This window comes from Rhinolophus sinicus, chromosome 3 (assembly GCF_057876585.1).
Source record: "Rhinolophus sinicus isolate RSI-liver-muscle chromosome 3, RSI-T2T, whole genome shotgun sequence".
Lineage (NCBI taxonomy): Eukaryota > Metazoa > Chordata > Mammalia > Chiroptera > Rhinolophidae > Rhinolophus > Rhinolophus sinicus.
Genome location: NC_142503.1, coordinates 152,118,781 through 152,145,733, shown reverse-complemented (window position 1 = coordinate 152,145,733; position 26,953 = coordinate 152,118,781). Strand labels below are relative to the sequence as shown.

The 26,953-nt window shown below is 40.9% G+C and overlaps 1 long non-coding RNA gene across 1 annotated transcript in view; it reads left to right on the top strand.

Annotated features, from left to right (window-relative positions):
* The window catches only part of LOC109447651 (uncharacterized), a 226,670-nt gene that overhangs the window by 73,613 nt on the left and 126,104 nt on the right, over nt 1-26,953 (top strand). The window contains exons 2-4 of the long non-coding RNA XR_016020862.1: nt 4,393-4,593; nt 5,706-5,822; nt 10,890-11,003. This is a non-coding gene — a long non-coding RNA (uncharacterized LOC109447651). The remainder of the gene's footprint in view (nt 1-4,392; nt 4,594-5,705; nt 5,823-10,889; nt 11,004-26,953) is intronic.

The window sequence follows — 26,953 nt, the reverse complement described above, 5'->3', positions numbered from 1 at the left end:
TATTTTCAGTGTTGCATATTCATTTTAGATATTGGATGGGGCGGAGTTAATTTTCCCAGTTAATCAAGGAACCTGTCTTGACATTTGGTTTCCTGCATGTTGCAGGTTCAAAGCAACGAACACCTTATCCCTACAGGAAACCCCACAACCTTCAGCAACGACTATTCAGACTATTCGTTGCCATTTGATAAGCAGTGCCCCCTGTGTGCCAGGGGCTAGTGAGTGCAAATTTGAATAAATTAAGGCCACAGACTATGTTTTAATAAGAACAGAGCTTTCAGAAAGGAAAGACACATTTGAAGAATTTCCATCTGGTAGAAGAACAACACTCACAAGAAACAACTTGATGTTAGGAACACATTGCTCATGGCCTTGTGTTAAAGTGTCAAGAAACACTTTTTTGCAATTCTTTTTGCAATGCTTCTTAGATTATTTTTTTCATGTTACAAGTTCTGTGGTAGTACTTGAATTTTTCCTAGATGTTTGAGACCTTTGCAAGCTGCCTGCTTCCTGGTCCCAGTGTGAACTTGCAACCCTGAGTCTATGGATGGAGTTGGAGAAGGTGCAGGAGGTTGAGCTGAATCTGTGCAGATCCCAGAGAAGTGGCTTTAAAAAGTAAATATTTGATGTAAGCCTGTCCGACTGGCCTCTTCTTTCTAAAATGTAAATATAGTAAACAAAAGTTACCGGCTGGACTTTTTAGTTGAATAAAGTTTTATGATGGTAACCTTTGTAGATTTTTACCAAGCTGAATTAGTTGAAGATGTTTGACATAAACATGGAAGGATTTTCTTGTCTTATTGAGGAAACATCATCAGGATATTTCCATTAATTACCAATTAACAGACTGGAGAATTCCTAATTATGGATGATGACAAAAGCAAATGACTAATCAATTGAGAGGCTGTGCGGGTGACACTTGCCTCAGTGAACTCACCACTGTTAGGGACTACCTACATGGATTTTGTTCACTGACCTGAGTGGCGAAACTATTTGTCTCATGGAGAAAGATGATAGTCACTGGAAACACACACACACACACACACACACACACACACACACACACACACACACGCATCCAGGTGTGTCTGTATATAACTTTCCTGTATACACATGGGAATCCTAATATCTGTTACAGTATCAGGAAGTCAGTTCATTATTTTACAATGAGAAGCCTTAGTTCATTTGGGATGCTATAACAAAATTCCAGAGACTGGGTGGCTTATAAACAGCAAACATTTATTTCTCATAGTTCTTGAAGCTAGGAAGTCCAAGATCAAGGCACCTGCAGATTGTTTGTCTGGTGAGAACCAGCTTTCTCATTAATGGCCATCTTTTCACTTTAATGTCACATAGTGGAAGGGGCAAGGGAGCTTTTTTGGACCTCTTTTATACAGGCACTAATCCCATTCATGAGGGCTCTGCCCTCATGACCTAATCAGCTCTCAAAGATCCCACTTCCTAATTCCATCACCTTACAGGTTTGGACTTCAACATATGAATTTTGGGAGTTCAGATTGTTCACACAGAGCTGCCCAGGGCATCCATTCCTTATAAGAAAAGCTAACAGAAGCCCACTTATCAGAAGCTTGCTGATATTAGGGAAAGCATCTCAGTAAAGATAGTATGAGGCACTCTTACCTTGTCAAGGAAGACTTCCCTAGAGCATTCCATGCATGGGCACTGACAGTGATTGCCTCCAGGAGTCTGGTTTTTAAATAGTCTATGATTCTTCTAAATCTCTCTCTGTATACCTCTTTCTCTTAACAGGTTGCAATGATGTTGATTAGGTTATGGCTTATTAACTACCATGTTTCCCAGAAAATATGACCAGGTCTTATATTAATTTTTGCTCCACAAGATGCATTAGGGCTTATGTTCAGGGGATGTCATCCTGAAAAATCATGCTAGGGTTTATTTTCCGGTTAGGTCTTATTTTTGGGGAAACACGGTATAACCCTATCCCTGGTCCATCTTTAAGAGATGCATCCCAGATCACCTTGACTGTATTTTGGATCTTCCTAAACCTAGTCTCCTTGTTTTCTCCCACAGCTAATCACACATAGTATATGGACTTTGTTTCCAAGTTCTCAGAGGAATAGTTACCTAATTGTCATCTCCATGTACAATCCCACCAGTGAAAGCACTTTTCGATTCACATGTACAGTCAGAATTTGGAGAGCTTTTCTGAGTGTAATATCATCTCCCGTTTTCTATCTCTAATTAAGAAGGTACCCTGTAGGTTGTTAGAATCACTGAGTTCTTTGCATCTTCCTAACAGTTGTTGTGGCAGAAGAGTCCAATCCTGGAGATATGATTTCATGTCATTCTACAGAGTGTGTGTTCCACTGTGGGTTACTAGTTGATGTCTGTTCCTCCCTTCTTTCTTGCAAACATACACTCACGCTTATCTAGGTACCTACTCTGCAGGAAATGTGACCACAGCTCAGGGGTAAATCCTGATTAGGCTAACCCAAGCCTAATGGTAACCTCATTTCCATTGCCAGTGATTACTTGAGAAGAAGTCATGTGGCTGAGTTTTAGCCAATGCAACTAGAGTGGAAATCTGCTTTGGGCTTCTAGAAATGATGCCTTCTCTTATAAGGAAACATGAGGAAGAAATGGCTCACTTCTTCCTGTGAAAGTGAACCAGTGTATCTGCTGGCCCATGAAGGGAGCCAGTCTGAGGGCAAAGCAGACATGTTGACATTGGCAGATGGAAAAGATAGAAAGGACCTGGGCCCTTCATGACATCACCAAGCTGCTGATGGAGCTGGCCAACTCAGGACTTCATCATGTAATGCATGTCCTTTTTTTGGTTTATTTTTTAAATCTTAATTAAATGTATTGGGGTAACATTATATAAGTTTCAGGTGTACAACTTTATAAAACAATATCTGTACTATTACTCCATTGTGTGCTCGCCACTTATAGTCTCCTTATCTGTAGTCTCCTGTCACTAGCTGCAGTCTGACCGTTGCATTCACGAATTTGACACCGTGTACTTACATTGGCAGCTCTGTACAAACAGCTCGGTAAGGTTTCATAACCTTGGTATATCAGTGTCTCACAGCTGTGTTCCTGTTGACGTGTGGCAGTGTCTTGCTGAGTGACATTCTTTATTGTTGTTGCATGTTTTTGTGTGCTGTCACGAGAATGTCTGAGCTTGAATTAGAGCAATAAACAAACATTCAATTTCTCGTTAAACTTGGCAAGAGTGGAAGTGAAATCAGGGATGTGTTAGTCCAAGTTTACGGGGATAATGCCATGAAGAAAATGGCAGTGTATAAATGGTTTAAACGTTTCTCCGAGGGGAGAGAACACGTCACTGATGAAGAGAGGTCAGAGCGACCAGTAACAAGCAGAACTGATGAAAACATGCAAAAATTCGTCAAATTGTGGGTCAAAATCCTTGGCTGATTTTGAGAAGCATAGCAGACCAAGTAAACATCAATAGAGAAACAGTTCGAAAAATCTTAACTGAAAATCTTGGCATGAGAGAGGCGTGTGCGAAAATAGTCTCAAAGGAGCTCTTGCATCAGGACAATGCACCAGCTCACACAGCACTGTCTGTGAGGGAATTTTTAGCCAGTAAACAAATAACTGTATCGGAACACCCTCCCTACTCACCTGATCTGGCCCCCAATGACTTCTTTCTTTACCTGAAGATAAAGGAAATATTGAAAGGAAGACATTTTGATGACATTCAGGACATCAAGTGTAAAATGACAACATCTCTGATGGCCATTCCAGAAAAAGAGTTCCAAAATTGCTTTGAAGGGTGGGCTACCCTGTTTCCCCGAAAATAAGACTTAGCCGGACAATCAGCTCTAATGCATCTTTTGGAGCAAAAACTAATATAAGACCCGGTCTTATAAGACCGGGTCTTATATTAATTTTTGTAAAATAAGACCGGGTCTTACCTAACATAGTATAATATAAGACTAAGTCTTATATTAATTTTTTCTCCAAAAGACGCATTGAGCTGATTGTCTGGCTAGGTCTTATTTTTGGGGAAACACAGTAGGCGCTGGCGTCGGTGCCTTGCTTCCCAAGGGAAGTACTTCGAAGGTGACCATAATGATATTCAACAATGGGGTACATAGCACTTTTTCTAGGATAAGTTCGCTAACTTAATTATCAGACCTTGTATATATGACCCCCTTTACCCTGTTCATCCTCCCCCGACCCCTACAGTTTCTTTTTCTATTAAGCCATTTGAGTTAGGATCCCTGTTAGGTACAGCTAAAAACAATAGAAACTTTTATCCTTGATATGGAAAGCTACATATTTTTTCTTATGCAATCCAAACTTTTGACTCTTTCTGTGTTTGTTCTAGACAAGCCCTGGGACTTTCATCTTTCCTATTGATTCCATCTCTTTGTTTTTCAGATAAATAAATGGATTGAATAAATAAATCCAGGACGTGGATACACAAAACTGTACCAGAACTCTCTCAGTTATTGTTAGCCAAGAAGACCCCTCTCCAAAGCTTTCTCTTGTTGACTCACAGCTCCTGGGAAACTTTTCTCTTGGAAGCTGAGTAGACTGAGTCATTCTTTCCAAATCTGCCTTCTGCTGCAAAGAGTCCAGGTAAAGGATAAATTTATTTTGGCCAGATGCAAAGTCTCACCTGTACTGCTGCAGTTTGGAATTAGCAAAATGCCTATTTAAGATTTCAACCAGGTCACTTTTCCACACCTCTACACTTTTGCTGGATACAGCATTCAAAATGTTAAGCTAATTTGCATTTGATTATTTGATTATTTCAAAAAGTACACATTCAGGTATTGAATTACCAGTATGGGATGTTAACACAAACAAGGTAAGCAGCACAAAGTAAATTGCAATGTGGTGGTAAGTAAACATATCCACAGATTAGAATAGCAAACACGTAACCCACTAATGAAATTTATACTAACCTACAGTGGAAATATTTAATATTAAGAGTGCAGTCTCCTTTAACCTGGCAGCTAGGGAGATTCTTTTCTGAATATTCTTTTGGAATATGACTTATACAGGGTAATCAATCCATTAGCCCAACTTGCAGTGAAATGGATTAATTTATCTTATGATATTGCATGATTTCAGGTATGAAAAGAATCAGAGAGAAATCCTTTTTCCTTGGAACCTTGAGGAAGCCTGACATGAGCTTTTGAAAGATTTCACAAAGCAGCTTTCACGTAGATACATTCATGCAACAGTCTTGCACACCTGATACGTGAGAGGCATCTGGCATCCTGTGAGATGCTGGGGAGTTTGTAAGGATGAGTCAGACTTAGACTCTACACCCAGGAGGATCCCGAATAAGACATTAACTTAGAATAGTGACAGAAAAAGAGAAAAATGACTCTAAGATTTTGCACCTGGAGAACTGTGAGGAAAGTGATGCTGCGAGGAAGATGGAGAAACTGGGAGAGGTTTCTGGTTTCAGATAAGCTTAGATTTCAGCGTGTTTAATCTCAGAGGTCGCAGGCCAGAGCTGTAGAGATGTTTTTATGATGCTGGATATCACCAGACTGAATTCCCACTTTTATGAGATACTCTGATTACATTTATCTTAACGAATTTTCTTTGCACTAATAACTAGACCATCCTTAACAGGCAGATCTTTTGGTTTGGAAATGTATTGTTATTACATAGTAATTAAATATTAGACCTGGAAAGGAAATACTCAGGAGATCATTTTGTTTGACCTTTGTCAGGGCCAGTCCTGAGCACAAGATGGGGGAACATCATAGCCCAGTGAGAATTCTGTTTCTGACCATGACCCTTGGATGAGTCAGTTAGTCTCTCTGACTTCGGGTTTCTCATCTGTAAAGGTAGGTTGGGCTAATTAACTCCACAGACTTCCCCTGATTTCTGTAACAGCTTAGGGTCTTGTTCACATCCCAATTCTATTATGCCCTTGATACTCACCTCTGTCAGAATTATTTAATAAAAATGTGTACAACTTTTTAGCTTCCCAAAGTATGGTCATTATTTTCACATTTGTTCCTTTGTAAGCCCTGAAATGGTGACATTATTAATGACACCTCCAATCAGATGAAGAAATTGTGACATGGAGAGATTAAGGGGCTGCCAAGGTCCCTGGCTGGTGCATTGAGCCCAGGCCCCCTTTCAATTCTCCCTCCCCCCACAAATTCCCTCCATCCTATATGCTCCAGTCTCAGGTTGGTCCACTCATGAGTGGACTTTAATTGGGGACCTCTTAAATAGATACTGCTAGCCTTTGAGATTCCTGAAAGAGAGATTTTTTTAAACTTTTCATTTTGAAATTACATTTACAGAAAAGTTGCAGATAGCAAAGAGTCCTATATACTTCTCACCCATCTTCTCCTAATATTAACACCTTCCATAACCACAGTGCATTTGTCAACACTAAGAAATTACATTGGTACAATACTATGAACTAAACTACAGACTTCATTTGGATTTCACCAGTTTAAATTTTTAATGAACAAATCAGTAAATTGGAGACTGGAAATAGGGTCAGGGATATAGCCTTCTGGCCCCCATCACATAATACCATGTACTTATGTGTGTGACAGGGCTTGCCATACAGCAGCATAGACTTCTCACACCGATGCAACGGCCACAGGGAACATTGCTTACCCAAAGTTCCAAATGCCTCGGTTTGTAGACAGCACACCAGTGAGCAGACCAAAGACACATTTCAGATCCTGTCTTTAATGGACAAGATGCTGACAATCACCATCCATCATTTCCTACGTACAATCCTTTCCTGGAAGATACTGCAGTATTATTCAAAACGTGCCAAAGTGGGCAGGAGATCCCAAGAGTAATTGTGAGTTATGAGGTCATGGGGACCTCATTGCAAACTATTTGCAAAACTTAATTGGGGTAATAAATAAAGTAAGCATGTAAATTAGATGGAAGACTACAGGGTGAATTAGAAGGAGGCCATTAGCCTGCATAGTCAAAATGCCTTCTTTCTGTTCTGTAGTATTTGCTGAGTTGAACTGTTAATCGAGGAAGCATTAAATTCACATATCCTAAAATTTCACAACTAAAATAACTTGGAAGGAAAACCATTTAATGAGATCCTTTCTGGATAAGATGTGAACTTTATTTTGTTATGATTAGGTACTTAGGTATTTTCAGATAGAGGATGGTCTGGCATTCACATTAGAATCTACCTAGCCCCCACCCCCTCCACCAGGGTAGGAATTCATCTTAACCAGGGTACTTAGAAGCAAATGCAGAAGAAACAATAACGCTCAAAAGGAATGAAACTAGAAAGCCATTTCCAACCCTTGAAAACAAATAGATCTGTAGGCTGAAATAGGGCGATCCCTCTCTTTCTCTCTTTCCTTTTTTCATTTCTTTTATAAACTAGGTGGTCAAAAATAACTTCAGACCTGACCTTTTTTTTTCACATACCTGAAGAATGAGTAAAGGGGCTTCTTCCAGGTACAATGAATATTTTTAAAACAACAAGAGAAACCAAGCGCCCAAATACTGCCTCTAATCCTCCAGCCAAGTCAAGTCTTACAGCAGCTTTTTTTTTTTTTTTTAAGCAGTTGATTGAATGAATACAAATGCCTCTCTGTTGTCACTTGGGATGCCACTTGATATATCCCATTTTCTAGACTCTAATTATTCCATTTGTAGACATGAATGCTATTTAGATGTGAGCTAATTCAGCATGGTAACTCAATTAGATTTGTACCGACTTGGATTTATGAAACATCAATGGGTTCTTGGTGAGACCAATGGGACTGTGAGCGATTCATCCCGAAGTCACACCGACACAGCCTCTCAGGAGCTCAATTAAACATGCCAGCCACGAGGATGTTTTTTAGCTGGAATGTTTCACAATTAAAATAAAAAAGATTTCTGTGTTCCTCGGCATGCATGGCCCAGCAGAAAAGACCAGTAATGACACAGGCTGAAGTTTTCCTTTAGGTTATATGCTGTCGCCATCAAAGAAGGCTCTTTCGTTCAGCTGGGCTTCAGAGCACCTGTGTGGCTGGCTGCCGGCCTCAGTCCATCTATGCGGCAAAGATCATGAAGTTTCATATTGCCTCATGTTCAAGGGCATACAATAAATGTTGGTTGAACTAAATCGCTGTTCATCTTAGAGCCTGCATCTGCATCTTGGTTCTGAGAGCTGAAAGGCAGATGCTGAATAGCAAACAAAAATAGGAGAAATCTCAAAGTGTTGAAAAATTATACTATTTTCAGCATCAAGATGTGGCCCGTGGTCAGAACAGGAGGGAAACGATTTGAAACCAGGACTAGCCCCTAATGGATACCTTGTAAGAAGTACTCTTTTTATGGAAATGGTATTACTGTGCAATTCTGTGCTGGGCTTCGGAACACAGGTAAGCACCTGCGTGTTACATGCTTGTGCCTGGCAAAGATTTGCCTTGTGTTCCAGCTTCTTCACTGTGGGAGTGTTTGATGGCTCAAGCCTTCACTGGTTCTCAACACAGGGCCTGGCACAGAGGCCATCCAGGATTCCCCACTATCTAAGAGTAGGGAGTTCCTATGAAACCTTTTAAAAGCCTAACTGGCATGAAGCAAAGAAGCAATCACCTTAGGACATATCCTGCTAAGGGATGTGCAAGATAATTCAAGATAAAGCACAGATACTCACAGACACAGTTTAAAGCTATGGCGGCTTGATGTTGAGATACTGGGGGGTGTTCCCAGGAAGAAGCTTGGCACTGCCATTGTCACTGCTTAGGGTGCCGCTGCCTCTATAACAGCTCACTGCAAAACAAATGCTGAATGCTATTTTCGATTTTCACCTTTTTTTTTTTGTAAAAGTGAAAATCCTCTTTGGATTTCTTTTGGTTAATGAAAGCAGATACTAATGTAGGTCTTTCCTAAAAGCAAAGTGGCATAAAGCAAACTTTCAAAAAGTGGGGCATACCTGTACTTGAAAATACTGTGTGAATTCATGAAACAACCTTACAGGTCTGAATTCATTTTGTCAATGATGAAGCCACTTTGGAAATGTTTGTTGTCATTTTTCTAAGTCAAGCCTTAGATAAGAAAGACGATCATGTTTGTTTTTCCAAGACCTGGATGAGGGTCATCAATTTTTTAATATCTCCTTTTATCTTCCTCTCTATTTAACCCTAATATTTATTTCTATTGTGAGACTGATTATCATTAGTTATAGAACAGTAGTAGTAGAAGCAGTAATACTTGGTTAAATAGTATAAATAACATTTGCCTTGCATGTCATAATTTTCAAATTGCAGTTTTACAGAACTTCTGTCATTTCATCCCCATAACACTCCGGTAGAACCAACATGATTCCCTCTGTTTTATAACTGAGGAGACTGGTCCAGAGAGGTAGTGTGTCTTGCCTAAGGCCGTACAGCTAAATCTCGGTGAAGCTGATATTTCAATCTTATCCTCTCCAGTTAAATTCTTCTCGTGTGGTATAACAGAAAAGCGCATGGATTTTAAATCAGAAAACTCTGTCTTACATTCTAGTTTTATCATTTCAAATCTTTTAAGCATGGCTAGGGAGATAGATTTAGCCTCAGCGCATGATGAATCTGGGGGCATTCTTGAGTTTGATTTGAGGAGAACTTCCAAAATTTGATCCTTGAAATGAATCCCTGGGACGGCCTGATGATGCTGGCACAGCACCAGCAGGCTAGGGGCAGCACAGGAGGGCTTCATGTTATGCAGAGAGAGGAGGTTCTCCAAGCCTGTGCACCTCAGTCAATCTCACAGGAACCTTGGCTTACACTGGACACACAGGGAAGGCCTTTATTGTTCCTGTAGCAACTCCCCTTCTAGCGTCTAATTTCTTAGAGTAATGGTCTCTGCAAAGACTTTCTGAAGAGCCACCTGAAAGAGAGTTTATTTGTACTCTGTTTGCATCAATTAACAAATGTATAATTCACTGCAGTCTTGCTATTCCCACACAGACCAACCTACTCTCCTTGGCTTGGTTTCATTCCAGGAACTGCCCCCTCAAATAGCAGAGAACGTCAGAAAGACCACAGTGCTGGGTGTTAGGAAAGGCCACGCCCCCACCATCCTGCTCTGTGGCTGACCCTGTGGGACTAAGTGGCCATCAGCTGGCTGCAGCCTTCGGCAATTCACCCAACTCCTCTAGCCTTATTTTCTCCATCCGTACCAATAGTGCTGTCCTCAAAAACTGGTGGAAGCATTAAGTAAAATAACATGTGTGGAAGGAAACACTTTTTGTCTACTATTAACCTGTTTCCAAGGGACACCATACCATTCATGCTATATGTCTTTTTTTTTTAATCCATGTTTGTAAAATACCACACCTTAGAAATGCACAATGGGCTTTGGCATATCAAAGAATCTGAGAAATGAACTCTGGAAATTTGTTTAATGTAACATTTCACAAACTATTTGACCACAGAACCCAATTTTCTTTTATAGTCATGTGCCACTTAACGAGGGGATACGTTCTGAGAAATACGTCATTAGGTGATGTCGTTGTTGTGTGAACAGCGTAGAGTGCACTTACACAAACCTAGATGGCACAGCTTACTGTGATTGTGTGCACTATTATATGATTGTCAGCACAGCAGGCTTATTACACCAGCATCACCACAAACACACGAGTAGCTGTAGTTTAAGTCCTGACTGTTGGCTTTTTTTGTGTGTAATGCAGGTGCCTAACTTAAGCTTTGATTGCAGAGGCATCCATTTCAGAGTCATCCACCTCCAGGAAGGCTATCTGGAATGCACAAATCGCGCAGGCACAGGACTGGATAAAGAGCCAGGCCACCTCCCACATTGAGGCTGCTTTGTTTTAGAGATTTTGGTTGATTTAGATAACTGCCCATTCGGACTACTTTTTTTTTTCTTTCTCTTCCTATGCTTTAAATTCCTGCTCTCGTGTTTTAAATTCACCAATAAAGAGAACCTGTGAAACCCGAAGCTCCACCCTCGAACCCAATAAAAGCAGAATCCCAGGCCCACGCATGCGAACTCTCACTCGCTACCTGGGACCTCGCTTGTTTGCTCCAGGGCCTGTAAGTAACAAGCTCTTTTTTCTTTCCAAGTTTCCTAGTGGTTATCGCTGAAGGGCATCTCGTAATCGTAAGACCACAGGGTAGGTCCAGTCCTAACATTGGTTTAGAAAGGGGGACGTCTGTGGGAAGCTCACGGCTAGGTGAAGCCCCCAGGCATTTCTAGCGGATAGCAGGACCAGCGATAGGCTGAGGTGGCATAAAACAGTCATGCGTGGTGCTAGGAATTTAGGACTAGGCGATAGGGGTTTTTTCAGCTCCATTATAGTCTTATGGGACCACCGTCTATATTCGGTCCCTCCTAGACCTAGATGTCATCCTATGGTGCATGACTGTAATATCTAATGTCAATGTTATCGTCAGCGTTAAAGCATGAATCCACACCACTGGCTCCCATGGCTCTGCGATGGGCAGGTGGTTCTACCTCTGCACCTCTCCCCTCCCTCCACCTGCCTCAGCTTTCTTCTGTGTTGTTGGGCTTCCCCAAGTGTTCGCAAAGATGACTCACATTCTACAGCTAAGGAACCCAGGAGAAAGAGCATCTCCTTCTCCGTAATTCTAGAAATGGTGCTGCTCTAGCTCATGGGCAAACTCGTGAGTACTGTGCCCAAACTTGAGGCCATCACTGTGGGCAGAAGGAGGAATCTTCTCCCTGGTCAGGCCCAGGTTACACGCTTACTTCTGGAAGGGCCAGTCGTATCCACGTGGACTGAAAATACCATAGGAGAGGTTGGTTCTTGGAAAGAGTGGTGTTACAAAAATAAAAAGGCTGGTTTGAGCCTTAGTGAAGGAATTCTAGGTAAACAAACAAACAAACAAACAAAAACCCACAGTAGGTACACTTGTGTCATCCCTTCTCTATCATTCCTTTTCTGGGGAGAGAGGGTCATAAACTTTGGTACATATAAGAATCCCCTGGGAAATTTATTGAAAATCTTGATTTCAGGGTCTTACCCCACCTCTAAGATTCTGATTCCACCTTCTCAGGTTTTGCTCAGAATCTGTCCTTTTTGCAAGCACCAGATACAGGTGGCCCACACACCATATTTTGAGAAACACAGGAAATAGATGCTTCTAGTAGTTCTCAATCTTTGCTACATATCAAAATTACCTACCAAATCAACATTTGCAGGGATGAGGCTGGCCAAGTAAATTTAACATCGACCCTCAGGTGTTTCTGATGTGCCCTAAAGCAGTTTGCTGTGACTATGAATCAGCTGGGCATCTTTTTAAGCTGCAGATTCTGATTCCCTAGGCTTAGGATAGGGCCTGAAATTCTGTATTTCTAGCAAGGTGTCAAGTGCCGCTGCTGTATCTGGTCCATGGACCACACTTTGAGAAGCAAGACACTAGTGGCTGAGAACCACGTGTGTATTTGGTTTGTGTATTTTAAGACTGTGTCCTTCGAAGTCTTCCAGCCTGTCAGGCAAACATGAAAGGGCCTTTTCTTTCTCATAGGATTTTTTCATGCTGATGTTTCTCATTTTGTTCTGGGCTGTACAGACCTCATCTTCAAGAGGCTCAAAGAGAACACAGCCCAACCCCTATAAATTGGAGTGCACGTCTTCCATTTAACTAACGCTTCGATGCTCCAGATCTCATTTAGACTCTGGAAAGACAAAGAAAAGGGATACAGGATTCCTTAGGGAGCTCACACTTAGGGTGACCAACTATCCTGTTTTGCCTGGGTCTGTCCTGGTGGTTATAGCACTGAAAGTGTGACCCTGGCAGTCACACTTTATTGAGAAAGAATAAAGACTATTACAGGCCAGTAACTCTAACACAGGTAGTGACTACAGATATAGGAAACCAGCTAATTCAGCCTGAGGAAAAGCCAGGTTAGAGCTGGCCTCAGAGGCTGACTAGGAGTTCACTAGGTTGGGGGCTGAGGCTAAAGAGGGAGGGGGTATTAAAAGCCGAGGGAAAGCGTGTACAAAAGACAAAAGTACAGAGATACATGTGTATGATATTACGCCTAACTGTCGCGCACCTCATCTCTTTTGAATGCAGCCCCATCTTAATTTGACAAGGTTCAGTAATCTGAGCATGATGGTTCACTGGAAAGGATTCTCTCCTCCCTCCCCCATAAAGCCCTGGCCACCTGTGGGGAGGGAATAGAGCCCCAACCTGCAGCTCTGCGAACCAGCCTGTTTTCTCATAGCCAAGTCCATTATTTAGCTTGGCAAATGTATCATTTTCATGATTTGTGTCTGGATATTTTTCTGACCATATTTCTCTGCCCTGTTTTGGTTCATGCATCCATTCAACAAATATTTATCATATACTTACTGTGTGCCAGACAGTTCTAAGCACTTGCAATATATCACCAAACAAACACCCCTGCTTTCAGGAAGCATATATTCTAGAAGAGGAAATAGACAATGAGCAGTAAGCATTTAAAAAGTAAATGACACATGTTGGCAGGTCATTAAGTGCTGTGGGGGGGGGGAAACAGAAAGTAAAGGTTATCAGGACTTTACACAGGTAGTCGGGAAAGACTTTTCCAATTTGGTGATAATTTGAGCAGAAGTCTGAAGGAAATAGGGGACTGACAGGGAAGCTATCTGCAGGAAGACATTTTAGGCCAAAGGAAGTGCAGTGCACAGGTCCTGAGGGTGCCTGACGTGTAAGGACCAACAAGGAGACTAATGGGTTTGGAGCAGACTAAATGAGGCAGGGTGCATAGGAAGAATAGAGACTAGATGTGGGGCCCGGGGCTGGATTGACAGTGAGTGGGATGGGAGCCCTTGGAGGAGGTCTGAGCAGAAGAGGAACGTGATCCGACTTATATTTTAGAGTATCCTCTGACTTCTGGTTGAGAAGCCACCATTTGTGGGGCAAGGGTATAAGTAGGGAGCCTGGTTGTGAGGCTATCACAGTACCCCAGGGAAGAGATGACAGCAGCTCTGACAAAGGTGGGTGCAGGGGCGGGGTGAGAAGTGGCTCTCTGGGTCCGCTGATTCCTAACTCATCATGGCCTTACAGAATCCAGAGAATTTGTCCAACTACCTGGGTGATCTGGGTGAACCTCTCCATCCTCCCAGGGCTTTCTTTTCATCATCTATAAAATGATGCCAAACAGCAATATTTCCCTAACCAAACTCACAAGGTTCTCATGAGGATTCAATGAGATCACACCTTGGAAAGCAGGGAGGAAACCGCCGATGAGTCAGACGCACCAGCTAGATATCTAATCTGCCCGTACAGAGAATGAAATGCTTCTCTCTCTCATTGGTTCAGACAGTTCACAAAGGGGTGCTACTGAATTTGAAGGTTAAACCCCAAATCATAGATCGAGAGAGATGTTTATGATTATCTGGTCAAACTCTAGATGTCTCAAGTAAGGAAACTTAGATGCAGAGAGAAAGGCGGCTTTCCCAGGACAACCCAGAGAGTGGTGGAACCACATGAGGGTCCTAGTTCAGAGTCTTCCCTTACCAAGCGGCCCATTCAAAAGTGGTGACAAATGTCCCTATCTGGAAGGCTAATCGAAGCACAGTTCCTATAAAAAAGGAAGAGAAGGCTCTCCATTGTGAGGCGTACACAGCTTTGTAGCTTTGAGGCACATCATTGCATTTCATCCTATGATGCCAAGATGTTTCGAATGCCCCGTTTTTCAAATAAGGAAACGGGCTCCAAAGATCGGCTGAACCACCCCAGGTTACACACGTGGCTAGGAAAGGATTGCAGCTCATGTCTCCTGGCACCTAACCCAGGGCTCTTTCCCCTGTATTGAATGAAAACTTATGGAGAGAGCTGAAATTGGTTTAATTTTGGGAGGTATTATCTCTATTGTTCTAATTATTCTCCCTAAATCCTTCAGCTGAGGATTCAAAGGAGAATTGCTATTGCTATTTGTAGTCTAGTGCTTATTAGAAATTCTGAGCTTTTACACTGGAAGTTTCAACAGGCTTACTGTGATACTTTTGAAGTGTTGAGTGTAAATTTAAGTCTAAAAAACATTCTCAAGCCCAGCACACTGACATGTTTTTAGATAATGGTTGGAAGGGTTATGTAAGTGGATGCTTTACAGAGAGACACACACTGAGGTTCACACACTGCAATTCTCAGAACCCTAAGAGGAAAGAGAGCAAGAGAGTGAGGTCAGAAGGTACTGGAATTGGTGCAGAGATCACAGGCAAAACGGTTGTTGAGAAAGTTGACCTAAGAGACTCGTCTTTGCTGTTCATCTGGAATATGTGACATGTCGCTTGGTTTTAACTTTATTCTTTTGAATCAAGAGATAGAAGAAGGTTTGAGGAGGCAAAAATTTCTGCCAGAACACAAAACACAGGGTAAGGAAACTAAAGTTTGAAATGTCAGTATATTCTCTGGAACTAGTCATGGCTAAGGTTGATGCAGACTTGGAATCCACCATATGAATACAGGATCCTCGCAATTTACCTTGGCAGCAGACACAGAGGCCCGAGAGCTATGCGCTTAGCTACACCAAGTCCCTTGGCCAGATATTGGGGGTCCTCTGGCTGTGAATCTGTGGGTGGAGTCCCCAGGGCACCATGGCCCCAGAGCTGTGGTTTTCTCTAACAGCCCCCACTCCCCTGTCCACCATGACCATCTTATCACTGCTGAGCTATCACCCTATTTCTGATTTGAACCCTAAGCCCAGGAGGATTGAAGTCCCATCATACACACAGATGAGATCTTCCTAAACCCCTCTTTCCTGAAAGTGAGCCATCTCACTGACCCCAGCTAGTGGCTCACGCCCACTTCCTGTCCGTCAAACCTCTCCAGGAACTGCCACACTGCCACCTTCTGGCCTCTCAGATATGTTCGCTGGCAGCAGGCTCTGGCACTGCCCTCTCCAATCTATGGCTAGACTCTGGAGCCCATGATGTCTGCCTAGGGGGCTCTAGCTCCTTGGGATGTGGTGCTGGTGACAGCCTAAAATGGGGTTTCCCATTCTTCCAATAGCCACCCTGAGGGTTCCATTAAGTCTCATGGCTGAAGCTGTTTAAATTAAGGCTATCAATAAAATTACTAGTTATTATGATCATTGCCATTCATTGAGTGAAATCTTTATAGTTAGATCTGGGTTCCAGTCCCTATCCTGACACTTACTAGCTGTGTGACCTTAGACAAGTTAGTTTACCTCTCTGAGCCTCATTTTCCCATCTATAAAATAGGGGTCATAATAGTACCTATCTTAATCTGAAGTTATTTGAATGGATAATGTGTGACTTGTAGTTTTAAGTAAGATAATACATGCAAAGTGCTTTGCAAAGTACCTGGCGTATAAGCATTTGATCAACGCTAGCCATGACTATCTGTGGTGGCAGTAAGTACCATCATTAATTAACCAGTAGTAGCATAGGCCAAGCACCCTTCCAGGGGCTTCATTTAATATTTATGGTTACATAATATGTATTATTTCTGAAAACTTGCAAGTAAAACAACATTAAACCCATTTTACAGATAAACAAGCTGAAACTTAGAGCTTCTAAGTAATGCATCAGAGCCACACATTGGTAAGTGAAATGGCTAGAATCTGAGTTTGACTCCCAGCCTGAGCTCTTTAGTCTTGAGGATGTGGATGGCAATGAAAGCCTTGAATGGCAGCTCATTATAACAATAGAAGGGTAGGTGGTCACGTCCTCTGTGATTAATGGCCTCAAGCATGGAACAAATAGTGTTGCAAATAGTAACTACTTCAGGGTGCAGAGGAAGAGACAATTATTTAGGCAGGCTTATTAACAGACAAGCTTTAAGAGAGAATTTTTCACTCATTTTTTAAAACCCTTTTTCCTGCTTATCAGAGCAATACATATGCCATACATAAAAATTCAAAGACTTATTTTACTCCTAACTTTATCTTACCCTCCTATTTTTTTCTGTATCTATTTCTAACTCTTCCTACTACCCAGTACGTTGCCAGCATAACTAACCTGTTAAGCTTTTTTTGGTAATGTCTATTAAGATTACAATTGCACACACTTTCTGATCAGCACTGCTACTTTTAAGACTTTTTTTTTTTCAAAATAAAACACCAGTAATTGAGGACATATTCACAAGTACATTTTTGTAGCATTGCTTACAGTGGCCAAATTAGAAACAACACAGTGTCTTTATGTCTGTCAATAATGCCACACTTGTGACTGAGAGACCACGATGTGGCTATTAAAGGCTGAATTAGCTTTCTCTACGTTGACCTGAATGAAACTGTCTTAGAATCTTAACAGCTTATAATTTGGGAACCAAATCTATTTGAATGCACGATAAAGTAATATAGGGAGAAGTAAAAGCTTATGTTCACATTTGATCCAAAAAAGACATTTGCACAAGCACAGCACTGGGGACACATAACTCAATAGCATCTTGTGTGACATGGGCATAGGGGTTTGGGTAGGTGGTAAACTCAGTATAATCTAACTGTATGGGGGCCAAGAAAGTTAGTGGGTAGGTTGGGGAGACCTAGAGCATTTAGAGGAGGGGAGGAGATAATCCCGTTCTTCTCTAGGCTGACCACATCTAGACAATCACATTCAGTTGTAAAATAAGGATGCTCACGGGGTAGTAATGTTGAAATCATGTCATTGGAGACATACTCAAAGGAAATGTATTTCTTTATTCTGAAGAACAGCAGACTCAAAGCACACATTATAATTGGCACCCAATTTCATGTTACATGAACTATTAGGCTTTTTCTACAGAAACTCAAAGCTAAAACCAGGATCAATGGGCAGAAGCCATCAGGAGCTGAAGCTTGGCCCAATATAAGGAACACATTTATAACCATGAGAGCTGACCAAGTAGCCAGCGGCTCGGCCTGGAAATTCCAGTCGCCTGTCTTCTCTCCACAGGTGTGGAAGGGACCTGGTGGGAATAGTGAGCAAGGAGTCAGATATAAACTGGGAGCACCAGGGTGCCTACTACCATTTCTCTACCCATTTACAACCCTAATCAGAGGATATTCAAGGTTGTCATTGGATGCTGAGATCTGACTTCAGTCATGAGAGACTGGGAGAGGCAATGTAAAACCTTGCCTGTAACCTCCAGCTATCAAGTTGAACAGACCCAGGTTTAAATCCTGCCTCACCGCCTCTTGTTCTGTGACGCAGGCAAATTACTAACCTCTCCAAATCTGTTTGCTTATCTGTAAAATAGGAATAGTATTGCTTTCTTCCTCAAAAAGCTGTTTTATAAGGGTTATTTGAGATGATAATTCATATAATATGTTTAACCCATGAGTGCACATAGTGAATTCTCAATAGGTATTTTTAAGTTAAATTATGATAACGATGCTTGTCTTTCTCATTACATTAGTTAATTTTTCACAGCGTGAAGCAAGAGTGTTTTCTAACACTCTTAGACAGAACCATAAATATCTCTATATTTTCTGAGACTTCTAAAGTTTACAAATAGCAGTTCATCTGGTTCACTTAGTATATTTGATTGCTTTCCAGATAGATGTCAGAAAAAGAACACTGAATCTGGAGTCATTGGCTCCAAGTTCCAGAGATCTGGCTGTCATGTCTTAGGGAGGTAACTCGAGAGTCCCAGTTTTCTCCTCTATAAAGTAAGGATAGGCACCTGTTACTACCTAATTCAGAGACTTGTATGGAGGAAGAAATGGCATAACATATAGAAGTGCTTTTCAAATTATAAAATACTAGGCAATTAGGAACTATTATTATTGTCATGAAGTATAATTTCTCTGGCCCTAAAAAACTAAGATTACCAAAGGCAAAACTTAATCCTAAACCTTATAGGGTATAGGAATACATTTACAGAAAAGAAAAAAGAAAAAGAAAAAGAAAGAAAAAAAGGATGTCATACCCTGTAAAAATGGGCATTGTCAGCTTTACAGAAAACTGTCTGGAACTTCAATTTACCTTTCCAGGTAAAAGAAATAGAAGAGAAACTAGGGTATGACAAAGCATTTGCCCAGATGCTTTCCTTAAGGGTAGACTTTGCTTATATGATGATAGAAGGAGAACTGACTCTGGGTGGTGAACACACAATGTGATACATAGATGATGTAATACAGAATTGTACACCTGAAATCTATGTAATTTTACTAACAATTGTCATCCCAATAAACTTTAATAAAAATAAAAAAAGGAGTAGGCTTTGCTATTTAGTTAGCTATAATAAATTGAACATTCTTAGTTGCTAATTATAACAGAAGAGAGGGATGCACTTGAAGAAGGAGGGCTGGGCCAAAGCAGAATAAATACAGGTTTAAGGTCAAGACCTTTAGCACTGGATGGGCTCTTGGAGATGATTTTACCAAAGGGAAGGATTCAGTAAAGATATAAAGTAACTTGCCTGTAACGTTATTGCTCAAAGGAACAGCACTTGACAATGCCCTCCCAAGGTTAGTGCTTTGGTGTTTTTGTTTTGATTTCTAAGTAGATTCTGGGGAGCAAGTAAGGTAAGGAGGAGAAAGAAGGGAAAGGTAGAGAAAATGTCCTTTAACTGAGAGGAAATCATTTCTACTACCCCTCACAAAGGAATCGAACACATTCATGAGTATGTATGGGAAATGCTTGATTTTTGATGGAGGATAAACTTCTCCCCCCCAGGAAATAAAGTATCAAAGTCTCCACTATTTGAACTCGATTCTAAAGGGGAAAATATTAAAATTTGAGAAAAGGTTTCATGCTCTAAGATGTTTATTACAGTACCATTCCTGATAGCGAAGAATTGGAACAACCCATGTGTTCAACGAATGAGAGGATATTTAAGTAAATTATGACATAGCCTATCAAACATTATTCAGCCATTACAAATGGTGGTGGTACCAAGATTACAAAATAAAACAAGCAAATGCTTTTCTTATAGTGAGGAAAGGAAGGAAGAGAGCGTGGGGTGGACAATATTGGTCAGAGAGAGGATGCAGAGGAGGATTCTATTGTGCTGCAGGAGGAAAGGGATAAAAGTAGGTCAGTAGATACAAAATGAGTTAAGTTAGTAAGTTTATTAAAGGTGTGAATTTCAATAGGACTTTATGAAGACACAGACAAATCACAGAGAGGTGAGCACAGTTGAAACAGTTTGTACTTTTTTGACTGCAGGAAGAAGGAGGCCAAGAACAGAGTGGGAGGCTACCCAAGTGGGGTCATGGTGTCCATCGAGGCTGTCACTGAGCACTCTTCATGCCCAGTGGCTTTGACAATGAGGCACTTACCTTATGAAGAGAAATTCCACATGTAAATTTGGTGAATAGTAATATGAGGTAATGACACCGCGGGAGAAGGTCCCGGGAGGAATGTGAGAACAGACATCAACATCGTGACAGACAGTTTTATAACTGTGAACAAGAGTGTGCATATGTGCCAGGAGACTGCAGATCTCTTATTTCTCCCTAGTTTTGTTGCGTCAGATATTTTCCTTTCTGCACGATCTCACCTGGACATGCCAATGGAACTGTCACCTGGAAGGCACCTTCTGTCTAAACCCCTCCTGTATAAGCTGGCGGGGTTGTTGCCATTGTAACAGTCTGTTGGGTGGATTGCTTTCCTTGTTCTTACCACTCCGCAAGAAGACGGAGGGTATCTAGAGAGGAAAGCAGGCCAAGAACCAAGAGTCAACAGTTACAATATATATTCACAGTATTAGCATCAAAAACATGTATGGACATGCATGGAAAAAGAATAGTCGAAAAGAAATTCATTTCAGTACCAGCAGTAATTGCCTTTGGATGATGTCAACATGGAGGAAATGTTTTTTCCTTCTTTTCACATGGCTGTGAATTTTCCAGATTTCGTTTAATGAAAGAGTGTGACTATTATAATTTATAAAGATTAAGCATCAGAAGATTAAGAATAACCAAGCATCAGATTAAACTAGAAAGTAGCACTATTTGGTGGTGGAGGAAACTTTCCTTCGTATTTTTTTTCCTCATTATTAGAGTGATACATGCTAATTGTAGGAAATTCCTGGTACTAATTTAACCTCTAACTTCATTTTACTATGCTACTCTTGTTTTTTCTTCAACCTGTCAAAAATCCTTTTTTTAGAAAGAGAAGCAGTATCAACTCATCAATCTCCCATTTTTATGTATTTTATCAGATTATTTTACAATATCAAGGTGAATAAAGAAAATATTAACAATCTTCTCCATTCCCATTCTTACCCAGATAATGTTAACATATGATTTGTAATCTACCAGTCTTTCTCTGTTTTCATACACAAATATAGGGGCTTCCTAATTTTAAAATGATACTATATTAAACATATTGCTCTCTTATATTTTTCCCTTAACAATACATAGATCAGATATGAGACACAGAGATGAAGTAACTTGTCCATGGTCACACAGCTAATGAGGGGGATTTTAAATGAAGAAAATGCCTGGAGTCTGAGATTTTAGCTACCACAAAGGACTACCCCTTTCAGAAAAGAAGGCCCAGAACAGATCCAAGGGAGCTGGTTAGTATTTGGGGGGTGGGGGAGGATGAACAGGAGCATGCTAGCCCACAGTGATTTTCCCTCTTCCTTCCAAACTTCTAAAGTCAGTACTATTTACTGACTTTACACATCCCCTCTGTGCAGACTTTCCTCCCTTCTTAAAGAGGGGCAGTCACTTGCTTCAAATCTCATATATTGGCCGTACCATAGGTGCTCAGGAGATGGTGGCGGTTGGTCAGTTGCTTTGGGCATAACCCGTCTGTTCGTCTTTGGCAGGTAGCTGTGCATTTTGACTCACACAGGTCCCTAGTTGTTTGTTTTCCCACCAAGCAGCCTTATGGTTCTTACATTAAAGAGGAAGGATGTCAACATTTCTGTCTGCAAATGCTCTTGGGTTCAGGCAATTCTCAATGTGACAGACAATTTTTATAACTGTGAAAAAAAAACTGTACATATGTGCCAACTGACTTGGGACATTTAGTGCCTCTTTTAATTAAAATTCAGACAGAAGTTTTAGATTTGTTACTGAATATCCACTGTTAACACCAATGAATAGTTCATCCTGCATTGATCATAACCTGTAGGAAATTGCTATTTATAATTCACAAGTCACTTTCTTCCCTGCCTCTTTCCATTTCCATCTATACTTACTTCTCTACTCTCACCTCATTATTATTGTCTTCTTGCCTTTAGATAAAAAAGGTGGGGGGAAGCTTTGTTCATTAAATACTGCATTATTATGAACTTTATATTGAAAGTCTGATGTTCAGGTTTGTAAATATAATCATGGAGTTGCTGTTGGTCACGTGAATTCAATTTGATCCAACAAACATCTGCGGAGTGCCAGTGTATGCCCTGCCGTGTACTAGCCAGTGCGTGCCCTGAAGTGTACTAGGTGCTGCAGATACAAAGATCATGTACAATAGCATGGATAGATGATTTACAGCATGCTCTGCAAAGGACAGTGGAAGTGTGGGCACACTACAGTGGAAGCACAGAAAAGAAACTGATAGGAGAGAAGAAGAGGTGAGGGATGCCTTTGTGGAAGAAGCTGTTGTTTAGTTGGGTTTTGAAGGGTGAGGAAGAGTTCAATAGGTGGTCAAGTGGAAAAACAAAGTTATCAAGGCAAAGGAAACAGCATTTGCAAAGGCACAGTGGTAAGAAATTCCATGTATGTCTGCCATTTAGTGATAATGGAGTGTGATGGGCAGAGGAAGGAGGGGTACAAAATGAGGATGGATAGGTTTTCAGGGGTTATTTAGACTCTTTTTTTTTTTTCAGACCCTTAATTGGTATAGAGTGTTTTTTTTAAATCATAGTGACCTCTTCGTTTTACACGTGAGGCTTGGAGAGGTTAGACAAGCTACCCAAATCACACAGTAAAGTGAAGGAGCTAGAATTTGTCCAACTCAAAATCTGAAGTTTCTTCATTTCACACCTTCCTGGAGAAGGGCCAGAGAGAACTAGATACCAGACATTTTCCTCAAGCTACTCTCACCTGGTATGGCTACAGACACAGATCTATGCGGTGCTTTCTTGGACAATTTATTATGGAGTGTGGAAAAGAACAGGCTATCTCCTTTGAATACTTGGTATTTAAGACAGGGATCTGATGATGCTCATTAAATATATACTGAGACAGTGTGTTCTTTCTTTCTGAAGTTCATCACAAAATGGAACTTTAGGTGGGGACAATTTATGACATAGATTTCCTATTCCCCCAACCAAGTCTTAATAGATATGTCACGGGAGTCTCGGTTCTTCTTGCTGAGGCAGTGAAGAATCAAAGGTCAGCAAGCTGAGTAGTATGCAGGCAGGGTTTATTAGTGATATGCTCTCATTGAAGAGAACAGGCCTCACCCAGGTGGGAGAGCCCTAGCTGAGGTGGGGGGTGGGAGGAAGACAGGGCAGGTCGGCCCTTGTCCCGAGGACTTACAGTTTGCCAGGTGGGGTGAGGGAGTTACACATTGATTTGGCGGGAAAAGGTGGTGCATGCTCTTCCACAGGAGGGGGTGACCTCCTAAGATGAGTGGAGATCTGCTGACTCAGATCCTTATCTTGCTCCAGACCACCTCTCGTCATCTGTTGCTGTAAAAACTGCTACATGACTGGAGGCAGTTAATCAAAGCTATTTATGAGTTTTTTCTGTAGGCACCATGGACCCCCTCCCACTCCATCCTCTCTCTCCTACATTTTCTAACTTCTACCTAACAGATCTGAGATAGAAGAGCTGAAATTAAGCTGTTCTAGAAAAATTGGGATGTATGGTTATCATAACCCTAGTAGTTATTTTAAAAGGCAAATTCACAGGGGTAAAAAAGTTATTTTACAGGACTAAAAGTTCAAGAACTTTGAAATCCATATCCACAGGGTTGGTTTTGTTTTTTTCTTGGAGTTCCTTATGTTTTACGTTGGTGATTAAACAGCCCAGACTTACGTAACATTTTTTCCTCAGGAGTTCTGTCTCTCCTTTCTATCCTCTTTTTCCATTTCAGCACTCCCCTCCTGCTCTGACTCACCTCTAACTCTTCTGCTCTAACTCACCTCTGTGGTATTGCCTCATCTGCCCCTGTAACAGGAAGAAAAAAAAAAAGGAGCTGGTACATTAACTCACTCAAAGGCTTTGGGGACTAATGGTGACTTTATCTGCTATCCCTTTAAAGGTACACGATTTACATTTTAAAAAAGAAGGCTTGAGGCAGTGGTGTTTATCTCCAAGGAGTGACTCTCCCATGGTAGAATTTCTGACAATCTTTCTTGGGAGAAATAACAATGATAACAATCCACGGGCATTTTGCTGTGGTCTCTCATGAGCCCTGCACAGAGCTAAGCACTTGCATGTGTGAAAAATTCTCACAACAACCTGCCAAAGAGTCGTGATCATCCCCACTCAGAACAGGGCGCTATGATTCAGAGAGATGACGTTACTCAGGTTATTCACTAAGGCCAAGGGAGATTAGAACCTGGGTGTGTCTGGTTTACAAGCCCTCCCTTTTCTGGCCCTCTGGCCGCTTCCCAAAAAGGAGATGATAGTGTCCTTCCGGTCAGCTGGTCTCCTTGGTGCTGGATTGTTTCCTCCACCTACTTTTTCTGGGACAGGTACAACGTGCACCTGGCAATGAAAGAACAAGGCAGGATGCTGCAGGCTCCTCCAGAACAAACACTACCCCAGAGTTTTGCCAGCATGCTTGATCAGCAATGTGGTCTCCACTTTACCCTCTTTGGAAGACTTTCTGCTTCTCAGGTAGAGTTTCTCACACAGAAGGATTTCCTCAAATGAAGGAATCAAAAAGCAGGACCAGGGACTCAGGACTTATTGTGACATCTTTATGCTGACCCACGCTGATACACTATTTCACAGTGAGTGGTCTTTTCAAATTGCCTGCAGGTGTTAGTTTAAGAGAGCAGATAAAAAAGAAAAGTTAAAAAGATTTTTAAGGTTTCGTAAAAGGGAACGATTGATACACATCAGGCCCAGTAATAATGCCCTACAAACCTGTCAGTTTGTAGTAAAGTGACAAGAGTAGCTGAGGGGAATCTTGCATGGTTTATGGTCATAAACTTGGTTCACTTTGATGAATCAACTAGTTTGAATTATTAGAAAAGTGAAATGAAATATTTGCCCTGGTTCCAGAATTTCCAAATGCCCCTGCAGGATAAAAAATTCCTTTTCTCTGTCTATTTAGTTTTATAATATGCATAATAGTCTCCATGAAGCATCTTGTCCTGAATTTATCAGAGCTTTAAACAAATGTCATGATGTTTTAATTTAATGATTAATGTTATCCATTTAAATATCGTAGATCTTTTTTTGTCCTTGCTCAACTAGCCCACAGATGGGGACTTTCTCGTTACAAAGGCAGATTCTTAAATACCACTTAGAAAACGAAAAGAAAAAAAAGACAGCATGTCTGCAATAAATATTGCAGCCAATTAGGCTTCATCATAGTAATTTCTCTGGTTTTGTAATGTTTGTTTACTGGATTTTGTAGGGAAATTGTTGCCACTTCTGATATCCAGAATCATAAAACCTCCATCCTCATGTTTTCCTGCAATGGAAAGTGATGATAATGGGAAAGATTTTTCTTTCTTCCTGGACCCCATCTCTATTATGAATTAAACATTCGAAGATCCAGACCCAAACTGTAAATCTGTTTGTACACATTCAGGAAAGCTCTCATATATTTCCTAAAAACCCACACATTAATATTGCTTACTTTTCAGCAGGGGTAAATGGGGGTCTTAGAGACCTCCTCAGAACAGGCTGGAGTTAAATAATATTGCATGTTTTTCATTTTACTGTAATGAATGCAAAGCTATTAAATAACCTTTTAAAGAGTTGGTGTAATTATCTGTAAACAGTAATGTTACAAAAAAAAGGTCAAGTTGTCCTGCCATTAGATGTTTATGGATATAAACTAGATTTATGTTTCCATAAAACAGGCACCGACTAACTAGATTAATTCTCCACAAACTAAACCAACTGTAGTAATATTTAGACACAATAAAATGATACCAATTAAAACAATTTTATTTTTTGTGTCATATTGATTAATGGTGCACTAAAATTAACCAGAGACCCTAAACTCAGAATGGTTGGCAAAAGGCATCCACATCTCAATATTATTACCAACAAGAAGAGCAGTTAAGTGAGATGGCTGTGCAATAGTATGAATATTTAATTAATAATTAGTCATGTAATTTCTCCTCAGGAATTATTATCCCTCAAACTGGTTTGTGAATTTAATTATTAGCAGCCTTTTTGTTTCCATGTCCCCTCATTACTGTCAGGATTGATGTAACATAAACTTCATTAAAAATTAAAGCAAGAGTCTTAATTACAAGGCTACCCTGACTGAAGTTAGAATTAGCCAAGTCAGTGATGTGCAAATGAGTGCATTATTTAAGAAACATGCTGGAAGTAGTTATGCTAATGTAGAAGGTTCGCAGTAGCAGACCTTTTCACTTGCAGTTGCATATTCATTAAATGCACTATGCAAATTTAATGTAGCAGTCTTAGTAATGCGTTGTTAATTTATTCAGATTTATTGAGTACGACTTGTAAAAAAAGTACAAATTTAATTACTCTATCTAGTAGGGATGATATTAGGAGCTAGCAGAGGTTTAAAATGTGTTGATCTGGATTACTGTAGTTTGACGGAAGACACGGTATCAAAGGACACAATTTTGATAACTGGGCTTGAAAGAATATTTGATTTACTTATGGAATGATCTAAGAAATCACTAAAATTGCACATGTTCCTTCCCAATAGGAAAGTAAAAAAGTCTCGGTTGTATTAACTTAAGAGCTAAAGCAGTGCTGAGTCCACAGCCTAATGGTCGTAATGACTCTACAGAGACCAGTAAAGGTTATGGATTGAGATCGGCGTGAAGCAAACTGTCTTTGTGGAAAGTTCATTGGTGGCTGCCTGCGCCTCCGCCCCTGCCGTGCGCTGACAACCGCCCGGTGCAACAACTGGAAACCTCGCTTGGCTCTCCACTGGAACCGCCCTGGTGACCGTGCAGGGTGCTATCTTTTAAGATGGGCGGATGCTTGGGTGGAGAAACTGAGAGCGATCATA